Raw genomic sequence first — 1,581 nt, forward strand, 5'->3', positions numbered from 1 at the left:
AAGTTATCTGTTCTGAGGCAAACAAGCTGAGATATTTATCTACCACTCTCCCACCACTGATTGAGGGTGATTCCAAGGGCATTAGCTTTCCTGCACAATAGCTTAGTGTGTTCCTATTGCCAGAAAAATACCATTTTGGGGAAAGGCTTGCAAGGTTTCCACAGTAAGCAGCATCCGTTAGCTCTACTCATCCAAAAAGTATTCACAGAGTGCTTATCCAATGCCAGCCCTTCTAGGCCCAGAGGGGACAGTAGTGAACAATAGATGAAGGCATTCCTCATGCAGTTCACATGGAGGTTCCCTGGCTCCCCCCCCCCCCCCCCCGCTACACACCTCATTTTGGGTAATGTGCCGAGGTCATAACAAAGTTTGAGGGAAGCACATGTCACACGACAACGTGAACACCCAGTCGTCACATCTGTAAACGACAAGAGGATCTGAAGGCTCCCTGGCTTTTTGCTGCTTGCACTAAGCAGGCTCTCTCCATGAGGATACACGGGTGATTCCCCAAAGCCTTCACACAGTAGCTCCCACTCTACCAGACCCATCTCGTCCACCTAACTCCTGCTATCCCCTGTCACTTAGTTTAGTGTCGTTTCCTCTGGAAAGACTGATCCAAAGTATTTGCAAAATATCTAACAGATGATAGTTAATATCTATTATATAACAGGCATGTCCCAAGATCAATAAAATAATACAGAAACTTATTTGAAAGTAGGGTTCAACCTGACAGTAAACAAAATGTGCATTAAAATAAAATCTAAAAAAGTCTGTCAGGATAAAGCGCCTTTAAAAAAAATCTGTCACAGTAGCAAGACTTTAAAGAATGTTAGTATCTACAGTTGGCCAGGATGTGACACTCTCTTACACTGTCAGTTGAAGTTTGTAAGAGTACAGTCTTTTTAGCAGTTCACTTGGCAAAATCCTTTAAAGTGAAAAATATTCATACCATCTGACCAAACATTCTCAGGTCTATAAATTTATCATTTTAAAAAACCTTAAGTAACCCCTGCATCCTTGTGAAATCATAGCTCATTTTCTCCAAATGTAATACCTATACATCTTACCAGTTTAAAGTAAATGGGATCCTTACACGACTTTTTTTTACAAAAGATTTTCTAAAAAGCAAATGTGATCAATGGTGACTTGCAAAAACCTTTTGAGAACTCTCAAGAAGTTAAGACAAATGACTTGGAAGAGAAAAGGGGACAAATCTTCAGTTCCTTTTTCCTCAAAAGCACCTCACGTAGAGACGGTATCACATCAGAAATGAGTTGACTTCCCCACCCACTCAGGGGCTGCCTAGAAGCCGAGCAATGAGAGCCTGCACACAGATGCTGTTCTCCTCAGGCCTCCAGGAGTGCCTTCTCACAGAGCTAGTCTAGATGCAGATGACACAGATAAAGCTCAGAATAGAATGAATCGCGGACTCTTTTACCCCAGTGTAAACAGTCCTAGTCTGAAAAGGAACGGACACATTTTGTAACAAAGAGATGGCTTCTTTCTTTATACAGGGAATTAATTTTGTTCCTACTAATCCTCCAGGCTTTCTCTCAACAGTCACTCATCTTCACATAAGGT

At 41.7% G+C, this 1,581-nt stretch overlaps 1 non-coding gene across 1 annotated transcript; it reads right to left on the bottom strand.

The window, feature by feature from the left end:
* Window positions 1–332: 332 nt before the first annotated feature.
* On the bottom strand, window positions 333–437 carry LOC125914962 (small nucleolar RNA U13). The gene has a single exon (XR_007455513.1). It is a non-coding gene; the product is annotated as a small nucleolar RNA U13 (small nucleolar RNA).
* Window positions 438–1,581: the final 1,144 nt, after the last annotated feature.

Source organism: Panthera uncia (genome assembly GCF_023721935.1).
Source record: "Panthera uncia isolate 11264 chromosome D3 unlocalized genomic scaffold, Puncia_PCG_1.0 HiC_scaffold_8, whole genome shotgun sequence".
Classification (NCBI taxonomy): Eukaryota; Metazoa; Chordata; class Mammalia; order Carnivora; family Felidae; genus Panthera; species Panthera uncia.